Source organism: Sminthopsis crassicaudata, chromosome 1 (assembly GCF_048593235.1).
Source record: "Sminthopsis crassicaudata isolate SCR6 chromosome 1, ASM4859323v1, whole genome shotgun sequence".
In the NCBI taxonomy this organism is placed as follows: Eukaryota; Metazoa; Chordata; class Mammalia; order Dasyuromorphia; family Dasyuridae; genus Sminthopsis; species Sminthopsis crassicaudata.
Window position 1 is genome coordinate 696,013,336 of NC_133617.1, and position 11,840 is coordinate 696,025,175.

At 39.0% G+C, this 11,840-nt stretch overlaps 1 protein-coding gene across 7 annotated transcripts in view; it reads right to left on the reverse strand.

The window, feature by feature from the left end:
- The window catches only part of CNBP (CCHC-type zinc finger nucleic acid binding protein), an 82,619-nt gene that overhangs the window by 69,991 nt on the left and 788 nt on the right, over positions 1-11,840 (reverse strand). The gene's annotated exons all lie outside the window — the stretch shown is intronic.

Genomic DNA, 11,840 nt, shown 5'->3' on the forward strand with positions numbered 1-11,840 from the left:
TTAGTCACAAGCTATTTCTGAGTCACTAACTGCTACAGGCTCTCCTGGAAGCAGGGGAGGGACGAGTTCTCCACCTACTTGAAAGCCATGAGAAATCCATTTGTCAATAATAGTTCAAAATTTCTCATTATCTATCTTGTTGATGCTTTAAGCATTTTGTATAGTCCTGAGTCATCCTTGTCAATTTACTTTTTAACCCACCCATTCATGTGCCAATACTGATGAATTTTAGTAGCTTTACTTGTCAATTTATCTTCCCAAAAGAATATTAAATAATCAAGGTAGTAAATTGTGAATCTAATTATAAGAGAAAAAAATTCGAGTTGTAAAGAAAAGCAAATGGTAAGTCCTTCTTGGGATGATTCAATTCCAGAAACATTTCTTATACAATTATTATGTGAAAGTCTCCTTTAAATACTGAGGAATACAAAGGCAAGGCAAAAAGTAGTCCCTGCCTTTGAAAACCTTACATTTATTGGGGGGGATGGGTGGTGTGAAATATTATAGTTGCTGTTAAGTAGGTAGGGTGAAAATAGTGAAAATGTTTAAGAAGAAAATCTAGACAAAGTTCTTTAGGAAAATCTGAGGTCGAAAAATTTTCATAAAAATGTAATTGTTGTAATTGCTGATTTGAATCTGCATTTTTAAAAAAAGTAATGAGATTAGAGATATCTAGGGGATGGTCTAAGAAGAACAAATACCTACAGATATACAGTGGGTATATGAAGGAAATCTTTTAATAATTACAAAGTGAAACCTCCCTCTTGCTCCCTGTTGAATTCCCAAACATCCTTTGAAATCTATCACTCTGAAGTCCCTCTTCCATGAAACATTACTTGATTCCCTCATCATTTATTAGTTTCCCCTCCATCAGCTATTTACTTTTCTCCTTTGTACCACTCATGTTTTTTATGTTTACTTGTGTTTGTGATGCCTTCATTAAACTGTACATTCTATAAAAGGTAGGGATCTTGTCATAGCTAAACTTTGTAGATCCCTCAACATTAAGCACAAACTAGATACTTAATAAAAGTTTGTTGGGTGAATGAATGAATCCATCCTCTCCATCTAGGGTCTAGTGAAAAACGATCATTCCACAATTATAAAGTGGCTGCTAGGTGCAAGATCCTATGATAAGGAACAAAGAAGATGAAAATATAAATGTGCTCAAGAAATCAATAATTCCAGCCTGGAAGCTGCATGATTTTAGTGGAACAAGAAGTGGACTTTGAAGTCAAAAGGAAGAGATGAGTGTCCTTGCTCTGTCCCTTATAATCTGTGTCATCTGATCCTGAGTAAGTTACTTAACTCTCTGAGGGGCCCCTTTATCTTCCTGCATGGAAGGGAGACAATGATACTTACATTACCTATTTCAAAGGTTTGTTTGTTGTAAATGACTCCTTTTTGAGAGACTGCAAGTGCTAGGGGGACAGTTCCTCTTCAAAAGGCTTCAATCATTCTTTTTTCTGTTGCCTTTGGAACAGTGGTTGCCCAATTTTTCAAGGTCCTCCTCTTTTTCAAGCTGAAAACATTTCTCAGACACCCGCTTCCCCTCCCACCCCACCAGAGGGATCCAATGTCCGATAAATCGACAAGGTTCGAACTGAGAGACTCTGCAATAGCTCTGCTGCTCCCCAGTGGGGTCTACTGCAGAAGGGCCTACAACAACCACCTTAAGATGAATTGGGGCTGTATCTTAAAACAATCTTTGTAGAAAAGCAGAACAAACTGAGCTTTTAAGGCCTGTACACCTAAGCTAGTTGTCTCGATGGCCACTGAATTCAACCTTGGAAATTTTTTTGGAGAAGTTTTTTAATAAGTTGAGCTCATCACATATGGGTTTAATGTATAATAATTTGTTTCTAAATGCTAAGATTATCACTGGCAAAAACTTAGGAAGTAGAAATAAGTTTTCTATATGTAAAGCAGTTTATTCCTTGATTCATATGGAATTGTTTCCAGTCTCAGTTTATTAATCATTCTGTGCTCCCCACAATAAGGTGCTGTCCATGCAATCAGTAAGGATAAATGGTTCCTACCTGTGAATCTGATACTAATTTTCAATATTGAATTTATCATCTATCCTCTTAATAGATACTTTCATTAAATACTTTTTAGGATTAAATTCAATTAAATACTTTTAAGAATTAAAAAATGAATTGGGAAATATTTAGCTATATACAAAAAATATAAGTAACATTACATTTTAAAACTAAGTTGATTTGCAGTCGGCAATTATGAGCGGAGTAGTGACCCCTACTTCTATTAGATTTGGACACATTGGTCTATGGCGTCCAGGTTGAAGATTCTCATGCTGAGTTTATATACAAACTCTCCTAGACATTTAAGGCTCTCAACAATCTGGTTCCTAATAATAATAGCTGATTTTAAAAAATAGTGCCTTAAAGATTACAATTGGGATATATATGTAATAATAATTGTTGGCCTTATGTAGCGCTTTAAAGTTTGCAAAGCACTGGACAAATGTTACTTCATTTGATCCTAATGACAGAACTTATACCACTTTACATACATGATCCTATTTGAGATGCATAACTTTATAAGGAACTTTATTATCCCCATTTCATAAAAAAGCCTGAGTTTTCTTAAAATAATATATTAAATATATTAATTAAATATAATAATAATAAATATATAAGTAATGCCTTACTTAGAGATACTTAGTAAATATTAAAGGCAGGATTTAAGATATCTTCTACCTCCAAAATTCAGGCAACTATCCATCATACCTCACTCCCTCTCTAGGCCTTATTTTACAGGTGAGGAGACTGAGGCAGGCAGCTTTTCCTGATTCCAGGGCCTATTCACTGAGCCACCTAGTGGCCTTACCTGCTACAGTAACTGAGAGGTAGGGCTGTACAAAAATTATTACTCAAATTGTACAGAAGGCGGGCAGCTAGGTGGCGCAGTGGATAGAGCACCAGCCCTGCTTCATTCAGGAGGATTTGAATTCAAATCAGACATCAAGACACTTAACACTTCCTAGTTGTGTGATTCTGGGCAAGTCACTTAACTCAATTGCCTCAGGGAAAAAATAAAAACCAAGCAAGATCCTAATAAGACTTTTGGGGCAGCTAGGTGGTTCAATGGATAGAGCACCAGCAGGAAATGAGTTCAAATCTAGCTTCAGACACTTAAACATTCCTAACTGTGTGATCCAATTGCCTCAGCAAAAAAAGAATCCAGGCCTCGCTCTGGGCCACATCTGGATCCTGGGCTTGTGACCAAAACTAAAGTCCCCTCCCGCTCTAAGATGCCGTGACATCTATAAAGGAAGTGGAATATTGGAGAAATCAGTTTTTTGATTTTTCTATCTCATCAAAAAAAATAGTAAATGAATTTGGAAGAAAATAAGAAAAAGTAACTTTCTGAGATTCCTAAAGAGTTGGCTTATACAATTGACTAAAATCATTGACTAAAAGAAATGGTATCTTTGACAGGTTATTTATCAATCAAACATTTATTTTGTGCCACGTAATGTGCTGGGAACTGGGGATATAGGAGCCCTTGCCCTCAGGAAGTTTCTATTACAAGAAAATCGTGAAGGGTTCACTGATCACAAACTGCCTTGTGTTAAGACCAGAAGTAAGCCAAATTCTCAAGCCTTCCTGTCAAAAAGAAGAGGGAATGGAGGCCAGTTTAGATTTCAGGCTTTACAAGATACAACCCTCTGAATGGTCCTAGGTCCTGCGACTGCTGGAATGTTTCGGGGAATGGGGTGATGACCTGTAGGCACTGACAGTGTCTCTGCCAGATGGGCAACTTCAGGATCACCTCAGGGAGGTGTGGCCATATAACTCTGCCCTGGGGCACTAGGCAAGGAGGGACCTGTCATCCCCACTCATTCACCAACTGTTGTTCCACAGACGAAATGAGTTAGCTGTTGGATGGGTTTAGCCAAGCTGCTGTAATCTAAGGTAAGCTGTACCTTTTTGTAAAATGAAGGCTTGATTCTCCAATTGATAAGTGGTTAAAGGATAAGAACAGACAATTTTCAGATGAAGAAATTGAAACCATTTCTAGTTACATGAGAAGGTGCTCTATCACTATTGATCCGAAAAATGCAAATTAAGATATCTCTGAGATACCACTATCCACCTGTCAGATTGGGTAAGATGATAGGAAAAGATAATGACGAATGTTGGAGGGGAAACTGGGACACTGATGCATTGTTGGTGGAGTTGTGAACAGATCCAAACATTCTGGAGAGTGATTTGGAATTATGCCCAAAAAGTTATCAAACTGTGCAGCCCCTTTGATCCAGCCTGTTACTACTGGGCTTATATCCTAAAGAGATCTTAAAGGAGGGAAAGGGACTTAAAATGTTTGTGGCAAAAATGTCTGTGGCAGCCCTCTTTGTAATAGCAAGAAACTGGAAACTGAGTGGATGCCCATCCGTCGGAAAATGGCTGAATAAGATTTGGTTTGTGAATGTTATGGAATATTATTGTTCTGTAAGAAACAATCAGCAGGATGATTTCAAGAGAAGCCTGGAGAGACTTACAGGAACTGATGCTAAATGAAATGAGCAGAACCAAATCATTGTATATGGTAACAGCAAGACTATATACAATGATCAGTTCTGATGGATGTGGTTCTCTCTCTCTCTCTCTCTCTCTCTCTCTCTCTCTCTCTCTCTTTTTTAATTATAGTTTTTTATTTACAAGTTATATGCATGGGTAATTTTTCAGCATTGACAACTGCAAAACATTTTGTTCCAACTTTTCCCGTCCTTCCCCCCACCCCTTTCCCCAGATGTCAGGTTGACCAATACATGTTAAATATTTTAAAGTATAAGTTAAATACAATATATGTATACATGTCCAAACAGTTATTTTGCTGTACAAAAAGAATTTGACTTTGAAATAGTGTACAATTAACCTGTGAAGGAAATAAAAAATGCAGGCAGACAAAAGTAGAGAGATTGAGAATGTGATTCTTTTTAACAATGAGATGATCCAGGCCAGTTCCAATTGTTCAGTGATGAAGAGAGCCATCTACACCCAAGAGAGAACCGTAGGAGCTGAGTGTGGAACACAACATAGAATTCTCACTCTTTCTGTTATTGTATGCTTACATTTTATTTTGCTTCTCTCTTTTTCTTGTACAGCACAATAATTGTACAAATATATATGCATATATTGGATTTAACATATATTGGACTACTTGCCATCTAGGAGAAGGCATGGGGGAAAGGGGAGGAAATTGGAACACAGGGTTTTGCAAAGACTAATATTGAAGAATTGTCCACACATTTGTTTTGAAAAATAAAAAGCTTTAATAAGAAAAAGAAAGAAAGAAAGACAATTTGGCAAGGAACTGACTAAGCAAAATCATTCCAAGGGTAAGTATGAATAGAGGAGGGGGACAATTGGAAAAGATGGAAAAGACTTGGAAAGATTATTATAATAAATTATTTATTACCATTAAATAAATAAATAAAATAAAATGACGGCTTGGCTTGGGCTCAAGGTTCCTAATTCTAATTCTCAAGATATCCTTATTTCTGGTAGACCTCTAAGGAGTGAAAAGCTGAGAAGCGTTAGTTGAGGCCAACTATAAGGTAATATAGGAAGTTGATATAGATGAAAAAGGTAAGAAAATCATGGTCTTGAAAGAAACAAGTGTTAAGGGGCAGGTCAGTTCTTCGAGAGCCTCCACAATTGTGGATCATAGCATCTGAAGGAGTTGCAAGGCCTTTACTGACACAGGTGTTGCTTGTGGACTGGGAATGAGATAAACTGGAGGCAGAGGGAAGAGGAGAGAGATCAGGGAACAGCAATGGCCTCTCAGTTTCCTGGTATCATCTTCTCACAGGAGGAGATCCATTCTGCAGGTCTGGGTTGGATCTCCAGCAGCCACTGTCAGGTGGCTTCCATGACACAACAATCAACTTCCCAGCCAAAGCAGGAATCCTGTCTAAAACATCCAGGACAGGCAAGAAGCCCTCATGCTATACCTGAATGTAAAAGGTGATTCCCATTCATTTTTTAAACTACACCATCCTGTACACTTAGGATTCCAGAGATACTTAATCATGGCTGACTGTCACTAATTAGCTATGTGGTTTGGGGAACAAAGTTTCTTAATACAAAGGGAAGATCACTTTTTGCTGAAATGATCAGAGAAAGTCAATGGAAGAGATGGGCTTGAGATGACTTTTAGAGACTTGAAGAAGGAATTCTAGGTAAGCAAGAATTTGAATGGGAAAAAATGAGTAAGGAGGTAAAGCTTAGGACGTGAAGGCTTGGATGAAGAAGATATTTTGCCCTAGAATGATTGATGCTACTTTAGACTAAAGGGGAACTCAGTCCAAAAAGAGGTGTGTGTGTGGGCTAAATAAAAAGGCATCTCCCTTTCTGCCTTATAATTTTCCCATGGAGTGACATTCACACCTAGAGAACAGACAGTCTAAAGCATTTGAAAATTCTGATAGCCAATTCGGGTGGTCTGTTATTGTCCAGTTATGTAGCCACGTCCGACTCTTTGTGGATCCATGGACCTTTGCATAGCATACTGTTCATGGAAAAGACTGCAGTGGAAAAGGCAGAGAGAATTGCCTTTGACAGTCAGGTGTTTTATGAGGGTTTCTTGACTGTCCTGGATGTTTTAGGTGCAGAAGGTCAAAAGGCCACAGAAGGGCTAACCAGTGGTCCCCAAACTTTTTAAATAGGGGGCCAGTTCACTGTCCCTCAGACTGATGGAGGGCCAGACTATAGTAAAAACAAAAACTCACACTCTGTCTCCCCTCCTCAGCCCATTTGCCATAACCCAGAGGGCTGAATAAACGTCCTCAGAGGGCCGCATTTGGCCTGCAGGCTGTAGTTTGAGAACCCCTGGCTAAAACCATCCAAGTAATGACCAAATAAGCTTCTGAGAGTAGAGCAGTAGGACTGGTTTCAGGAGTGGGATGACTGACCTCACCAATGCTTGCACACGTAGTTTATGCTTTGAATATATGCTATTGCATATGTGTGAACCACTATTGCACATCTTATATGATTTTATATATATATATTATATACTTTATATATTTTTATGTTTTCTGGTTTATGCTATTATTACTAATGATACGCATCATACTGCTGTATTATTGTTGCTTTGTAGGCTTACTAACTGTACCATTTTGCTGTTTCATATTCACATCCTTATATACCAGACATATTCTTGGGCCTTTGTTAGGAATACTTGTAATATATCCTACATATAATTTAGGTATCTAGTCACAAATATAGTGATAATTTGCATTATGCTATGCTTACTGCTTGCAAGGTTAATGGGGCTGTGTACAATTGAATAGTTGGTTACCAGGAATGTCATAACTTGTTCAAGTATATCTTGTAAAACTTTGTGGGACTATAAAATCTTTTGCTGCGAGGTAGGGATGTAACAAATTCCCAGTTAGGAAGAGCCCTTCTTTGAATTTTTTGATTTCTGACTAGAAACCATTGTACAAAGAGCCAAGAATCATCTAGTACTAAAAAGTGATGAAATGTGGTTAAATGTCAGGGGAAATGGAGTTCTTTTGAGAGAGAGAATGGACCATGCAGCTAGCTGTGAGATTGCCAGACACAGGGGAACTGGATTGATACCAAGAAACAGTCACACCACATCACCAGATCGCCCACCACGGAAAGGGAGGCCACTTGGCTGGACTCTTCTTGCCTGGCAAAAGATCCTTATCTTGAGCTTCTGGGATTGGAGACTACGGCCATCTGGGTTTCTGGGAAGTCAAATGAGATCATGTGTCTACATTGGGATTTTGTAAAGCCCAGGACTGAGAAGTTCAAGAGTTCATATGATCAAGGATTCACTGAATTTAAAAATCTGACTAACTTCCCACCTGTCCCTTTTCATCTATTTATTGATGACATTATTGATCACATATATGACACTGAGAGGAAGAATAAATAATAGTATTCCTTTGCTAGTGGCTCCTAGGAATGTTGGTACTGTAAGGTTTTTAGGGGCAGCTTTGTGACAGTAGGTAGCCTGGAGTCGGAAAAAATCATCTTTCTCAGTTCCTATCTCACTTCAGATACTTACTGTGTAATCCTGGGCAAGTCATTTCACCCTATTTACCTCCATCTCCACCTCTATAAAAGAGGCTGGAGAAGGAAATGGCAAATCACTCCAGTATGTTTGTCAAGAAAATCTAAAATGGGTCACAAAGAATCAAGCACAACTCAACAACAAATACAATGTTTACTATCTTTGGATATCTTATAGTAAATGTACCTAAACTATTCTTTGAATATGCTTTCCTTTTGGGTCATGCATTAGGAACTGAAGAAATCATTTTTCCCCCCTGAGGCAATTGGGGTTAAGTGACTTACCCAAGGTCACACAGCTAGGAAGTGTTAAATTTGTGAGGTCAAATTTGAACTCAGGTCCCCCTGACTTCAGGGCCTGTACTCTATCCACTGTACCATCTAGCTGCCTTGAAGCAATCATCTTAATGGGAAATAAGACATGAACCATACATATACTATACCTAAGGTGTATTTTCATGAATCAGATTTCATGTGACATAACAAGCCAAAATTGTGACACATTCAGGAAATACTTTATGTGAATGATTCTTTTATATTTTTAAAACCTGAGGGAGAGCCTAGAAAAACCTGGGTCAATGTCAGAAATCTGCTATAGATAGTAACCTCAACAACTTTGGTCAGCTGGTGAAAACCATACTGCCAATATCTTTTTTAACAAATTTTACAATATTTATTTTTTTACAAATTTTTTCCTATTTGATCCTCACAACCACTTTAGGAATCAGGTGCTATCATTAGCCTTATTTTAAATATGAAAAAAACAAGGCAGACAGTAATTAAATGGCTTGTGCAGAATCACAGAGCTAGTAGTATCTGAGTTTACATGAGTCCAAGCTCAGTGATCTAACAACTTTACCATTTACATGGACTTGTGATTTTCTTGTATTAGGGAGCTCCCTTTTGCTAAGGAGAACATTTTTCTGTAACTGTCTTTGAGAGTTGCCTTTAGAGATGGGGACTAAATTTGTCACTTAAGGAGGAAATGTTCATCCCTATTGTTCTAGGTAGGATGTGTATCATCATTTCTACATCAAGATTCTAGTCTATTGTGATGGAAAATGTCATCCACTTCCAGAAAGAGAAATATGGAGACGGAATAAGGATCAAAGCATAGTATTTTTACCTTATTGTTGTTGTTTGTTTGGTTGTTTTTCTTCCTGTTTTTTTTCCTTTTTGATCTGATTTTTCTTGAACAGCATGACAAATAGGGAAATATGTTTAGAAAAACTGCACATGTTTAACCTATGTTGCATAGTTTGCTGTCTTAGGTAGGGGCAAGGGAGGAAGAGAGGGAGAAAAATTTGGAACACAAAGTTTTGCAAAGATGAATTTTGAAAACTATCTTTACATGTATCTGGCAAAATAAAATACTATTTAAAAAAAAAGGAAAAAAAAGGCAAAGGCAAACAACATGTCTCATGTCAGAATAAGAGCTCCTTGACAAGGGGCTGTATTGTTTTTCTATTTATATGCCCAGCATGAATACAGAACTTAGTTAATATTCATTCATTTATTTTAGAAAAAAAGAGATGATCGGGCCTAATTTCCTTTTTTTTATTAATGAGGAAGTGTAAGAGAAAGAAAGTAAGTGATTTATTTAAACTCACAGAAGAAATAGATGAAGTGGGAACAGAATCTACGCTGGGGACAGGGCTGTTTCTCTTCTATCCCCTACCTCCCAGGATGAAGCATGTTTGTTTACTCCTTGGTATAAAAGAAAAAAGTATTGGTCTTTAATTCAGAAAAATGGGGTCGGCATCCTGTTATTTGCTGTATGACCTTGGGCAAATAACCTAACAAATAAGATAACTGTAAAGTGCTTAGCTTAGTGCCTTTTATAAAATTGATACTAAATAAATGTGGGTTGTTATTGTTTTTTGTTTTTTTGCTGAGGCAATTGGGGTTAAGTGACTTGCCCAGGGTCACCCAGTCAGGAAGTGCTAAGCGTCTGAGATCAGATTTGAACTCAGGTCCTCCTGACTTCAGGACTGGTGCTCTGTCCACTGCGCCACCTAGCTGCCCCAATATGATTTTTTTAAGCTTTATTCTTGGCCTTGGTTTTCTATGCAACAGGAGGTTGTATCTCTCAAGTCCCTGCTTATTCTCCCTTTCTGATCTTCCTACAGTGGTTAGTGGCTTTCTGGTCCCAAGCACAACAGATATCTGAGTGATGGAGCAGATACGCCCGGGAATATGGCTGGTCTGTGGTTCCTTTGATTCTGAACTAAAAGCTCTTAGGGAGAGAGCGGGGCTCTGGTGACAGGTGATGCGTCTGCTGTCTCTGTTGGCTCATCGGAAGAATGTTGGCCGCAGGAGGACGACTATTTTTGGCCTTGTCGGGTCATGGATATCATCTCACATAGGAAGGCAAAGCCCATCAGTGCTGAAGGAAGCATGAATGTTTTAAAGTACAAGTTCAATTTCATTCACGCTCTTTACACGGCCTCTAAATGTTTCACAGCACATCTGAGTCTTGTCTCCCCAAAGAGACTGCGGCTTACTTGAGGGCAAAAGATAAAGATCACATACTTTGTCATGGAGTCTTCGCATACAGTTAACACTCAATAGTAATATAATAATAATCAATAGTTGTATACATGCTGTGATGTACAAAGCATTTTTCTCACCCTTATGGAAATTCTAAATGAATTTTAAAAATCTCAGCTCCCCTGAGGCTACTTATCCCGTCTTTGCTGGTAACTCACAAAGCTAAATATCCAGAACCTTCCTCTCCTCTGAACTTCAGATCTGCTTCACTAATAGCCTCTTGGAATTCTAGAACTAGAAGTTGGAGATGGTTAAACTCAACATATTTAAAAATACAGCTCACAGCATTCTTTTCTTCTGCTCTTTGAAAATTCCCTCTCCCTGTCCAGGGTATCACCATCCTGCCAGGCTCCCAGTCAGGGGTCCTCAAACTCTTTACATTGGGGGCCAGTTCACTGTCCCTCAGACTGAGTTAGAGAACCCCTGCGTCTAATTACTTTCATTAACTCTTTTCTCCCTCCCGCCACGTCTTCATTCAATTGCCAAATGTAGATGTCTCCACTTGCACAACTCTAATCTCCAACTCTTTCTCCCCTCGCTCCAGATTGCAAGGAGCCTCTAACTGGTCTCCCTGATTCCTCTCTCGGCTTGCAAACCACGCAGCTGCCAAAGCCACTTCCTTAGACACAAATCTGCCTAGCGCACCCCCTCCAGCCCCACTGGCTTGCTACTGCCTCTAGGACCAACGACGGGACCCAGCTCCTCCGCGGCTTGGAAGGCCTCCGCGAACTAGCCATTTCCCACGGTGATGCGTCATTCTCCTTCCCAGGCGTCTAGGTCTAGCTAACCCTTCTTTCTTCCTGATCCTCACACACTTAGTCTCCCGGGGCTGCCTCTGCTCTGTCTGCGCCTGGAAGGCCCTGCTTCCCCACCTCCCTCTTACAGAGTTTCCCTCTTCCTTCTTCCTGGCAATCCCAATAGCCTTTGGATAGAAGGTGCCGCCCGCATCGAGAGACACAACCGTGGAGACTGAATGTAAATCAGCACATGATGGGTTCACTTTTTTTCTCTCTCGTGGGTTTTCCCTTTTGTGCTGATTTTTCTCTCCTATCATGATTCATGAAGAAATGTGTATTTACGTATATTGTATTTAACTTATACTCTAACATATTGAACAAGTATTGATCAACCTGGGGAGGGGGAGGAGGGGGGAGGAGAGGAAAATTTGGAACAAGAGGTTTGACAATTGTCAATGTTGTAAAATTACCCATGCATGTA